This window comes from Pavona decussata, unplaced genomic scaffold (assembly GCF_977016875.1).
Source record: "Pavona decussata unplaced genomic scaffold, jaPavDecu1.1 SCAFFOLD_30, whole genome shotgun sequence".
Lineage (NCBI taxonomy): Eukaryota > Metazoa > Cnidaria > Anthozoa > Scleractinia > Agariciidae > Pavona > Pavona decussata.
In genome coordinates, this window is record NW_028145453.1 from 168,948 (window position 1) to 181,776 (window position 12,829).

Consider the following 12,829-nt stretch of genomic DNA (forward strand, 5'->3'; position numbering starts at 1 on the left):
CGTATTTTGCGAGTTCTTTTTGATATTTTTCAACTGCCAGGTTGTGTCTCTTTTTTTCCTCAAGTGAGGCTGATTCTGAATCTCCAGAAATAAATTTTGCGAGATAAGATCCACCAACAAAGGCGGTTGCATTGATTATTGCTCCTCCAATCATGATTGCGATGCTTGCCATTTTAACTTGGCAATATTTTTTGTTTTTCAAGATAATCTTTTGTTGCCAAAGAGGCAGCAATGATGACAGTGAATTTCACATAGTTCATGAGATTTGAGGAAGGATCAGAAGTCATTGGTTCCTTGATGACTTTCTTTGCAAGCCAACCAAATCCTGCAGCCAATCCAGTGATTGTTGCAGCATCAGTCATTGTTTTCACGAGTTTATTGTCTGACATTTTATTTGAAAAAACAAATTAATCCATTTGTTTTAATTTTGGAATTTTTTTTGTTGCAGCTTGCTGCGTTCCACTATGTGGGACTTGAGTAACGTTTTGCCTTTCAACTTCAACCATATGATCAATCAATTCTTTTTGTGCTTTTTTTGTTTCCACTTTGTTTTTTTTGAAAAGACTTTTCAATTCTTCCCTTTTGTAATACAATCCAACAACTGAAACCGCAATGCTGGCAACAGAAAGCACTTGAGTGAGTGAAAATGAACTGCTTTGTTCGTTTTTCAAGTCTTCACTTGATGGAGGGTTTTCTTTTTGCGTTTCGATTTTAGTGTCGGCTTTTGCTTTTTTCTTTGCTTCTCTTGCTTTTTTGTTGTGTTCAGCAAGTTTTTTTCCAGCTGCAATTCTTCCTGGATTTTTTGGAACTGTTTGTTTCACTGTTGTTGTGATTTGTTCAGAATCAGGTTCTTTTCTTTCAAGTTCTTTTTCAGAACTTGTTTCAGTTTCTTTAACTTCTTGAGTCTCCATTTTAAATGATTTTTCAATTTTTTGTTATTTCATTTAAAATGGAAAAATTAAACAAAGAAGAACTTGAAGTGCTTTTGGAATATTTCAAAAATGAATCAGAAGAAAACAGACAAAAACATCAGCAATATCTTGAAAAAGACAATCTTCAAGAAAATCATGAGTCAACATTTCATTTCTTTCGAAACCAAACGGGAGAAACAAAGACAAGACTCATGCAAGTTTTTAATGACAGACTCAAACACGAGATGAGGTTGAAAGAGGGTATCTTGAAGGATGTTGAAAAAATTGTTGAAAATGAGAGAAAAACACCTTTCTTTCACAAGGTTCTTGGTTATTCTGTTTCTCTTTTTCTTTTGTTGAGATCAATGCAAATAATAATGAAAAATTAATTTTTTTTTTTTTTCATTTTTTTTATTTTTTTTATTTTTATATAAAATATGACTCTTGAACCTGAAAAATTCAAATTGATACCATCAAGTTACAAAGGCAACAATTTCGAAAAAATTCAATACGATGGCAAAGATCTTCTCCAAAAACTTAGGGGTGATTTTGTCATCACAAAATATGGTCAAAGACTGCAACTTGTTCTTAAACCTGACAATTACGAGATTTTTGATCGGATCCATCGTTTGGAAGGAAAAGAAAATGTTACTTGTTTTGGTGGTATCGGCATTTCTATGAACAAAAATACTCCATTTTTTGATGAGTTCAACAAAAGAATGGATCAAAGCAAATGTTTCAATGAAAACAGAGAAATCAAAATGCGTGGTTGTGTTCTGGCGTGTTTTTCATCATTTTCAAAGAACGGTGTGCTTCTCAACCTTTATGCAAAGCAAGTCAAAGTAAATGAATTTTTGAAGAATGATTTGACGAATGAAGAGATTGAGTCATTTTTTGATCTTGAAGATTAATTTCATTTGGTTTCCAAATGAAATTTTTTTGAAAAACTCAAATAAAAAACAATTTTTTTTCCAAAAATTCTTTTATCATTTCAATTCCATCCAAATAATCTTTTCTAATATAATCACCCAATGAATCTTTGATTATTTCAATTTCTTCAATTTCAATCAATTCTTTTGCTGCAATATTTTCGTTATACCCATCTGGAGGCGGGGAATCTTCATCAAAATCTTGATAATCATTATGAACTTCATCAAATTTCAAAATTCTTTCTTCAATTTTTTTTTCCTTCGATTTTTTTTCTTGAACTTTTTTTTGAATTGATTTTTCGTTTTCTATTATCCATTCAAGAATTTCAATTGACTCATTTAAAAATTCTCTGATTTCATCAGGATCTTGATAATTTTTTTCATAATTTGGTTCTAAAATTTCTTCAATTTCATAAAACAAATCATCATATTGTCCATTTGTTGCTGAATTAATAAATCTATAATATTTTTCTGAAATTTCATAAGTTTTATCAAGGATTTTTTCAATTTCCAAACATAAATTTTCATAAACACTGAATTGATCGAAAATTTCTTGTTTTTTTGCATTTCTAATTTCCCAATGACACATTAGTTTTTTATGGAAAAAATTCTCGTTGAAATTGTTTTTTGCGAGAACTCGGGCTGATAATGATTGAAGACTTTCCATTTTATTTAAAAATAAAAAAAAAATTTTTTTTGAATTTTTTTTGAATTTTTCAATTTATTTAACAGGTTCTTATCAAGTTCTTCTTCAATTTCTTTCACAGGTTCTTTCATAGGTTCTTATCAAGTTCTTCTTCAATTTCTTTAACAGGTTCTTTCATAGGTTCTTCAAGTTTCAAACTGTTTGCTGCGAAAAGACTTGCACTCGCAGCAGCCATGTACTTTCCGTATTTCAAATAAAGACTTCCAGCAATCAAATTGAGTTCTCTGTTGACAATGAAATCATTTTTCAATCCCCTCAAAAACTTTTCTTGGTCAAGAGGAAGGAAAAAACAAAGTGCTTTTGCACTTGCTTGCAAAAATGTTTCAACAATAGCTCCGCAAGTTTTTGAAGACAAAGAAGCTTCGTATCTCTTGAAATATTTTTCCACATCTTTCTTGGAAAGTCTTTTGATTTGATCTTGTGTGAGTTCAACTCCAATCATTTCCTTGCATTGGCCACTTGCTGCCAAAATGGCAAGATTTTCTCTGTGATCTGTTTCAATTGGTTGGGGTTCAGTTTCAAGAAGCGACATGACTTCTTTCAGTGATTCTTGTTCTTGGATTTCCATTTTAAATCAAATGAAAATTTTTTCAGTTCAAAGAAATTTCAAAAGGATGCCTGAGGGAGAAATCAAGATGAGAAAACTTGACTTCTTTCAACTCTTTCATATATTTTTCCTTTTCATCTTTTGTCAAATCTCCTGCGAATTCTTCGAAGACTGTTTTCATGTCTTTTGCTGATGGAGTGAAAAAAAGAATCAAAGAAGCAATGTTTTCTCTGAAAGGTTTTGCTATGCTTGACATTTGTTGAGTGAGAACCCAACGCTGATTCCTGAATGTCTTGCAGAAAAAGCGAGTTTCACAAGTTCATTTGTCCTTTTTTTCACATCTTTTGATGAGGCGCAATCATCGAGAATGATCAATGTGTTTGTTCCTTCAAAGGCAAAAGAGATTATTTTTAGCCAGTCATTGATGTGATGGTGTTCTGGGATGATAATGAAAAAATCTTTGTCATTCTCAGCAAAATTATCCCAGGTTTTGTTGTTGACGAATGTTGGACAAAGGAGGAAAATGAAATCAAATTTTTGATTGAATTTTGTTTTGAGAAGATTCACAAGAAAAGTTGTTTTTCCTGAATTTGTTGGTCCAACAATTAAAGCATTGAATGGAATGTTTTCTGGATTCATTTTGTTATTTTATAATGTCCTTTTGCAAACGTGTGGATTCCATCTTCTCTTATGACTCTCTTGTCATCATTTGCAGAAAGAGCAATCTTGTTAACTGTTTCTGTGAAAATTTCGTGTTTGTATGATCTGATGATATTCATTGATCTCATTTGTTTTTTTCCTGAAATGAGACAATCTTTGTAATCTTGATGCGTGATTGTTTTTTTGATGACTGATTTTTTGATTCCTTTGCATTTTTTTTCTTCTTTTTTGTCTTCATACATTCTGACTGAATAAAGTTTTGACCTGAGTCCAACAAACTCTTCAATGATTTTTCCTCCAGCTTCATCTTTCATCATTCCAATGACTTTTTTGTTTATTCCAGTTGGAATGTTTGAAGGATGTAATTTGGGAAATTTGATGTGTCAAACTTTTCTTTAACATCAGCAGAAATATCCTGAAAAAAGTCATCTGTTTCCATTTCATAACAAAGAGAATCAGTGTCTGTGAAAAGGAGTTTTGCTTTTTCTTGATATTTCGGTTTGATGTAATCATAATGAAAGTCAAAGATGAGAGTTTTTGAAATGTCAAGAATCGACATTCCACAATAAATTGGTTTGTCAAAAAGAAGTTTCACTCTTTTCATGTGAATTGCAATCAAATTTTCATCAAATATTGTGCAACTTTCAAAGTTTGGTTTTGCAGCGAATCGCAATGCTGAAAATCTGTTGTTAACCAATTTGATGTCCACCCTTTTCCTGATGTTTTCCATGGTTTTTCCGAAAACAGAATTGTTCATGAGTTTGAAAAAATCTTTTTCGAAATCATTCTTTCCGTTTGCTCTTAGTTTTGTGTTGAGTTCAATGTAAGGTTTCAACCAGGCTTCCTCTTTGAATTTGATGATTCTGTGAATCTTTTTCAGTTTGAGTCCCATTTGGAGATATTGCTTCAGATTTCTGTGATGAATCACATATTTTTCTTTTTTGTTGAGAGTTGGAATGAGTTTTCAACATTGTTGACAATGATTCTTTCAGGAGCAAGTGGGAGATCATTGTGGAGATCGTGAAGTTCTTTTGGGTAATCAAGGTCAACTTCAAGAATGCAAGGAAAATTTCTCCAGTCATTGAATTCTTTTTCGTCAACCCATTCAAATCCACCTACAGGAAGAGGTTCACACATTGCCCAACCATAAAGATTGTTTGCATCAAGATAAGGGATAAATGTTGAAGGTTTTTCTGGGTTGAAATCTTTCATATACTTATTGTTGGCTTTTCCAAATCTGTTTGAAATCATTGAAACACCACCTCTGGTGCCTTTTTCAATCATTTGAAGCATGTCAATGTCTGTGAGGAGTTCAAGTTTCACTTCAGTTTTCTTCAAAGATGCATCCCATGCAAGTCCAGGAGAAGTGAAATACCATGCTGGATCAAGTTCATAGTTTTCAAGGCAAACGTTTCTGAATTCCTCAAAAACATCAGCAAGGAGAAGGACATCTGTTTTGAGATAAAGATCGTGATAAACTCCCATGTTTTTGCATTTGAAAGTTTTCCAAACTTTTTGAGCATGCTCAAAGTCTTGTTGTGTGATGTGTTCATCGTTGAGTTTTGAATAAAATTTTTCTTTTGGGGGAAGATTTGTTTCTTGAAATTTGTTGATGTTGTCCATGAAGTCATAAGGATAAACTCCTTTTTTTGAAAGAAGATCAAGTTTTTCTCCCAGTTCTTTTTTTTCTTCTTCAGAAAGTTTTTCTTCTTCCAGGGTTTTTCCTCTTTCTTTCAATTTTTCTCTCAAAAGACTTTTTTTTGTTTCAATCTTTTTGTCTCTTTCCAGATTCTTGACCAATGCATCAAGAGAAGATGCCATGAATTTGAAAGAATCAATGAATCTGATGTCATGTCGGATCAAATGTTCTTTTCCTTCTTTGTCAATCCAGCTTCCCACAATAATTTTTTTTGTGAATGAAATGTATTTTTCCTCGTTGTTTGGAATACATCTGATGTCTCCTTCAGTTTTTCCGAGATTCTTGACGAAAAGATGAGCGTCATAATTTTGAAGATTGTGAAAAATCACTGGAGTAAACCATGGCTTTCTGTATTTTAGATTGCATGAGTTGTGAGCTGCTCCTCGGAATTTCCCAGTGAAGTGACAGTGATCTCTGACTTTTTTTTCGTCTTCTTCAAATTCTTCTTGGCAAATCCAACATTTTGTTGATTCGTTGAAATCTTTCCAGTCATTTTGTGTCATAATCAAGGGTTTTGGTGGAATATTTTGAATCCTTGTGATATCATCTTCAATCATTTCAACAAAGATTTGAGAAATGTCTGCGTTTTCACTTTTCATTCGATATGTCACAGTTTTTGAAAGATTTTCGTTAAAAGAGCATTTGATGTGATAACAAAACCCACAAGGTTTGTGTTTTTGAAACTGGTTGGTGAAACAATTTTTTGGATTTGGTTCACATCCGCTGATTGATTCAACAAGACTCTCGAAATCAGCATAAATGACAAATGGCATTTTTTGTGAGCGAATGTGATTTTCGAATTGGATAAAAGTTCCCTCTTCTGGCATTTCGATGAATTCATTGCTTTGACAAATCTCTTTGTGAATTTCAAGTTTTTCATTTGTTTGAAAAGCATGCAAGCATCTTAAACAAATATGAATTGATCCATTGTGTTTTGTGATTTGACTTGACAACAGTTTGCTCATGTCTTTGATGAGACAATAATGCTTTTTTTCACAATCTGCAATCAAAAGAAGATTGATTTGGTGTTGCCTTTCTGGAGCTTTGAATATTTTAAGAGGATAAACAACTTCTTGAAATCCAAAAACATTGATTGAAATGTTTTGATTTGATTTTTCAAAATGTGTTATTTGTTTCACATCAATTGGAAATTTCAGTCCATTCCAATTGAGTCTTTTTGAATTTTCCCTGAGATTTTTGTCAATTCTTTCAGGATGTTTATCTGCAGGAAAAAGTGCTCTGGTGACACACCATTTGAAGCATTCATTATCATCATTTTTCATGTTGATAATTGCTTTTTTGTTTGCTAGAATTTTTGGCAGTGGGATGTATGATCTCCCTCTGAGTGGGATGTATTGTGTCATTTGAACGTCAAGTGACAGAACTCTTTCAAGAACCCAGTTTGATCCTCTGTTAGTGAAATTTTGAAATCTTTCTTTGATTGTTTCAATCATAGAGTCAATGATTTCTGATTCATTCGTCCCTTCATGATTTTCAATTGTTTGAGAATGAAAATATGGATAAGCAGTTATAATATTTCCGTTGGTCAAATCAGTTCTTGTCATATAGCAGTTGAGAATGAGTCTAATTCTTGTTTGTCGATTTTCTCTCATCAATCGCAAAACATCTGGTTTGACAAATTGCATAAATTCACTTTCATCAAAATTTCCTTCTGATTCAATTCGAAATTGTCTTGCAAAACCACTCAATGCAGTTGCTGTTTCTGTGATTTTTGCTCTTATTCTATTGATTTCTTTCAATTTTGAGATTTTTTTGTCTTTCTCGATTTCTTCGGGTGTTGATATTTTGATTTTTGGAAGAGAAGGGCTTGTTGGTTTTCTCAAACCAAGCATTTCCTCAAGTTCTCTGATTTCTTGGCGATTTTTTTCTTCAACTTTTCTTCTTTGAATTTGATCTTGATTTTTTTTCACTGCCCTTGTTGGTTGGATAATTTGTGAATTTATTTCTGGAACTGGTTCATCAAAAATGGGTGAGAGGTTTCGAGCTCTTTCACGTTCTCGTTCAAGAGCTTGATTTATCGCATCAACGAGTTCTGCTTTTCTCAATCGACTGAATCTTCTCAGTCCAAGCCTTTTTGCTTCAGCTTTTAATTCTGGAACTTTCAATCTGTCCATTTTATATATTTTTTTTTAAAATTTTTTTTTTAAATTTTTTTTGAATTTTTTTTATTTTTTTAATTTTTTTTTTAAAAATATATAAAATGGAAAAAGAACAAATTGAATTAAAAATTTTAGTGAGTGGAAAAGATATTTTTGAAATTTTTTTCAATGGTTCATCATTGGATTATTTGAACCAAATTATTTCAAAAAGTGATGAAATCAAAGTTTATCCAACTCATGCAAGTCTTTTGAAAATGGCAAATAAAAAAAAAATTCAGAACAAAATGGCATACACAAACGATGAACTCAGAAAAGCTTTTGGTTTTCCTTCAAAACAAAAAAAATTGAGAAAATTTGTTTTTGAGTCACCAAATGAAAGACTTGAATTTGACACAAGAAAACAAGCATTGGAAAAACTTCAAATATCAGCAAACCGAATTGCTGATGCTGTGAAAAATGGAAAAATTGAGATTGGAAATGTTAAGTATGATTTCAAAAGAGAATAATTTCCAGAGAATTTCTGTGGAAATCAAAATTTCATTTAATTTTGTATCCCATAATTTTCCCGAGATTTTTTTCCCAATAATTTGTTGGTTCTCTTTGAATTTCTTTTTCAATTTGTTCAATCCATTTTTCCCAATATTGTTTGTCTTTTTCAGGATTGTTTTCTCTCCAGCTTTCTGCTAGTTCTTTCTCTTGTTGAATTTTTTCGTTTTCAATGTGCGCCATCCATTGAAGCCAATATTCTCTCGCTTTCTCAGGGTTGTTTTTTCTCCAACGACGTGAACATTCTCTTGCTTTTTCTCGTTGTTCTTCATTGTCTCGATAGTTATTAGTGTAATCTGTTGTTCTTTTTTTAGCTTCTGAGTGATTTATTTTTGAAGGATCTTGATCATTCTGTGAGAGAATTTCAATCTTCTCTTGTTTTCTCATCTTTGCTGCATATTTTATCTGTCGTTCTTTACAAATTTGTGTTAATTGTTTTGAGGAAAGTTGTGAGTAATCCATTTTATTTGAAAATTTTTTTGAATTTTTTTGGAATTTTTTTTGTTTTTTTGGTTTCACCATAATTTTTACACAAATCAAGGGAGACTTGATTTGGGACACATTTTTTTTGAAAAAGTGGTTGGATTTTTGATTTTTTTCTGATTTTTATATACTACTTAATTGCTTTCTGGTGTTAATTTTGGCTGTTGCTTGATTTTTTTTGGTTTTTATGCTGAAAGGGGGGAGAATTGAGATTGGTTGAAAAATGTCCCAGGTCTCTCCTTTCTGGGCTACTGCTTCCGATCTTTTGTTTACTTATTTTGAACTTTGCTAGCTCCGTTGATCTGTCAATGAACACATGTCGTGAAGCGAAATATTTACCTAGGAGCCCTCACTGAATACGTCATTTGCTTTTAATAAAAGCGTTGGACTTATCATTCCGGCTTGTCATGTACACCAGAAGGCCTTGGGAGTATGCGCTTTTTTTTTGTTATAAAAGCTGCTGTTGAAAACTTACACAACAAATTAACAAAACATTAGTTTTGGCTGTATTATCTCCGCTTTGATACCTTGATTACAATGATAGGAGATGGGAAGGAGGAGCTGCCGGACCGTCAAGAACGCTAATCAGAGAATAAACAAATAACATCACGTTAACGTAGAATCTGCAACGCCCAACTTTTAAACTCTACTGGGATCATCACAAAATTGCATGTCACCGAGTCGAATGAATAATTGAAGAAGTTATATATCGGTCCAAGGGAACAGTAATCTTACTATTAATTCAAAACATTCACCTTAAGCTTGTCCTCAAATTTTGAGGAAGCATCCTTCACTTTAAATCTGCTTGAATGGCCTTTTCGACAAGTGTTACACAGGGCTGAAACAATATTTGAAATGTTGATTTCAATTGAATGAGATGTTTGTTACATTGTAACAAAACAACGCATCTGATAAATTAGGAGAGATTTCCGAACTGATAAGAAACTACACGTAAGGTGAAAATATCTTTAGGTAACATATAAAGAGCAAATTAATTACCAAAAATAGGTGAATTGCGAGAAAATAATTTAAATATTGGCTTATTGTACATACCGGATCCTATTGGAACTGAAACTTGAAACTCCTGGTATATTTCTTCCGACACCTGTTTGTTTACCCGACGAGGATTTTTTAATTTTTTCGCTTCACCTCTGTGAGATGAGTGAGAACAACTGGATTTTAACTTCTGGTAATGTGTTGTTAATTCGTATTTGTGCTTCGGACATTTCCCTGTCTTCCTCTGATAGAGAATGCAATCCGACGCGATTGAGAATGACACCAGCCTCGTTAATCCGTGTCCCTAAGCCTCGACTTCGATCCACTGACACCCAGATTAGTTAGATAATCTGTTAAATCCTTTCTGTATGATTTTAGAGGAATAACATAAAGTTCATTTGGCGCGTATGGTGTTGGACCGTGTTGGACTGACAACAGTGGATCGAAGTGGAAAATGAGCAGCTCATTTTGCGTTGTACATTACGCTTCTGACTGCAATGTAAATACTGTCGCAAAAGACTGGAGCGAAGACCATATGTTACGTAATAAATGTAAATATGGTAAGAACAAAATTGTCATAAAATATTTTCGTACGTGTATAGTCTCTTACGATATAAAATAATCTGACGTTATTTTTTCGGATTTTTTCCCTTTGTATTGAAACAAAATAGAGTTTCTGCAAGTGAATCTGCAAACAAGACTTCCAACTGGGCTACGGTATTGTTTCTCCAAATTACTCTTGTGTTTTTGGCTCTTATTTGATTCGTTGTAATCCCGTCTTTGACAGTACAAGACAGCTTGACCCAGAAACTTCGCCTAATCAAAGCCCACAAAATGCAAATTAAATTTCAAAACGATTTTCCCTGCCCAGCAAGCATAACAGCATGTAGGCCATTTAATAAGCAAGGAAAATGGTAAATGGTTGTCCCTCTCGTTGGTATCTTCATGTCCCAATAGTTTGTTATTCCTTGTTATTTACAGCATGAGCCTAAACCAAAAAGCTTACTTATGAAAAAATAGCGTGGAACAATCATCCATGGCCAGCCTGGCTCCCTTACAACCAATCAACTAGTTCCCAGTCTATCCCGAGTGAACAAATTCAACATGGCGTCGTTTTGTTTATTTTCGCGTTTTCTTAATTTTCTTTCCGTTAAATTCGCAAGAGAGGGGATTTGAATTTTTTGTGGAACTAATTTGATTAACTGAATATTTTCAACTTAAGACAAACCCAATGCGAAATCCAGGAGCGGCTTAAACAGCACATTGATTGCGTCGTGTCGTGCTGTACATGACATCGAGTAGTAGGAGAAATGGAGGTGATGTAGCATCTTGCTGTTTGAATGGCCCAAAAAGATTATTGCTGATTTTAAAAGATGGAGGGTAAGAGTGTTTGGTTTTGGCATCCAGTTTTTAATGAAGTTTTAGTTGTGTGTTCTGCGTGAAGTCGAAAATGGCTAATTTCTTGCTCATTTGCAGATACGAAATATAGGTATTCCAAAACTAAATGTAGTAGAGTGACTTTTGCTTATTTCGCATATCTCTGGCTTTTTACAAGAAGTTCTATGCCCATTTATATCAGGTACAAAACATGAACTTCGTTCGCTAAATTGTACAGTTTTTGCTGGCTGTCAAAGTTGGGTCAAATTTACCAGAAAAACTAGGACCTGAGGGGGTGATGGAGAGTGGATCTCATATCTCCTATACCAAAACACTTGAAGAGCAAACTTTAGTATATTTATCCATAAGTCCACCTAACCTATCTATGATGTTAGTATGGAATAATTTGGCCGACCCCGATCTTTGACCACCTGCCTGGTTTTCTCAGACAATAACTCTTAAATGTAGCCCTTAAAGAGGACATTCGCGATCGTCACACAGACAAAAAAGAGTGTAATAGAAAATAATCAAACTTCTGCCCCATAGATTTTTTTCATTTTTCTCCAAAACGTAGACAATTGATAAAAAAAGTGATCAATTAAAAAAAAGTGGGGGTCACCAGACATCTAAGAGAGTTATAATGAAGACAAGCTAGCCGCTGTGGTGACAGATTCCAAAGTCACGTTTTTGCGTGACAGGTCAGAGAAGCACTGGAACCTAAACAGGGATATCTATCCCATCATGCACAGCTTACAATGATTGCTCGAGTCAATGTTTTCGTTCGAGTGTGCTCTCAAAACTCTGATCGTTGTTTATCGTTGTTCTACCTTTAAAACTTATACAACTGTTTAGCCAATGCCAAGAAAATGCATCTACAGCCGTTAGCGAGGCGAAAATGTGAGAAGTAAGCTTATTTATTTACCTAGAATGGGTATGTGGAGATTGATTGTACACGGGATTGGTGATCAATAAAATTGCTCTCTTGTAAGGTAAGACTTTCTCGTTTACTATCAAAACTTAAAAAAGCTTAAATGTGACTTCGTTTGACGAGTAGACTACATAAAGTATTGCATTTCAATTATTTTATTTTTTCGAGAGTCATGTAAATATATAAATCTCTTGGCGCGAAATACCCGCAGGACCTTTTCTTGGACTTTTTGCTGCTTTTTGTTTCAACCTTAACCCGTCTAATCGTTTTACGTCGAGTTTACGTTTTTAAAACTGTGCAACGGAAATGAATTTCCCCCTTTTCCCCTTTTTAATGCTGTCACATCGGCTGAAAAGCGTGTTTACCTCCGTGTATCGTCAACCATGAATTGGGCGTGGCGTGTGCGTTACTTGCGCACTAAAGATGCGCATAAACAATTAGCGCGAACGTCCTTAAACTACTGTCCTGTTTTAAAAAAAAAGGATGTTGCAACGTTGCAATTTCAACATTCTCATCCGTTGTTGTTGGGTTAAAATAAATCGACTGTGTAAAAGATCCGTTGAGAAAACTACGATGGAAATGCGAATACGGGATATTTTTTGCTAAGCTAGAACTGATGTTAGTAAAGTAAGTGCAAAACTTATTGGCGTTTTCGACAGGCTCAGAAATTTCACGATCGCCAGGTTTAAATATAGGACTACACTTGGCCTTTTTATTTTTCCTGATTTAATATTTCATTAAGAAGTCTTCAAGTGTCGCTGGTATTGGATTTTACGTTTTTCAGTTTCGTCCCGTAACACAACTGCTTTGCTATGCGCAATGAGTGATTTAACTTGTTTTTATAACGTTTATACATTAATTGGCGATCTATTGATGGGTTTTGAACATACTGCTCGTTAGGCTTATTTGTCCTTTTGATACATTTGA

The 12,829-nt window shown here is 33.6% G+C and overlaps 1 protein-coding gene across 2 annotated transcripts in view; it reads left to right on the plus strand.

The window, feature by feature from the left end:
• The window catches only part of LOC146484748 (uncharacterized), a 198,647-nt gene that overhangs the window by 153,576 nt on the left and 32,242 nt on the right, over positions 1–12,829 (plus strand). The window lies entirely within an intron of this gene.